We start from the raw sequence: 340 nt of genomic DNA on the forward strand, positions 1-340 counted from the left end.
GGTAGTCCTATACCAGTAGGACAGCGAGTATTTTCTTTCTTAGAAATCATAGAAAAGAGTAAGTTGACTTTGGTAAAGGAGAAACATTATTGGTGCACTTGCCATAAACCAGTCATTTATGAGTTAACATTCTTTTACATTCATGTAACCTTTCCTAGGCCCCATCCTATTGAGTCTCCCCAGAATCTAGGGAAATAGGTGCAGCAGACCCTCAGCAGTTGTTACACAGTATCCCATTCATGCAAGCTTTTCTTAAACACTGCAGTGACCCAAAGCTCACTACTCATTGGATGGATCAATGCTTTTTTTTTTTTTGACCAACCTATTATATTTTTGAAAA

The sequence above is a fragment of the Chlorocebus sabaeus genome, chromosome 13, assembly GCF_047675955.1.
Source record: "Chlorocebus sabaeus isolate Y175 chromosome 13, mChlSab1.0.hap1, whole genome shotgun sequence".
NCBI lineage: Eukaryota > Metazoa > Chordata > Mammalia > Primates > Cercopithecidae > Chlorocebus > Chlorocebus sabaeus.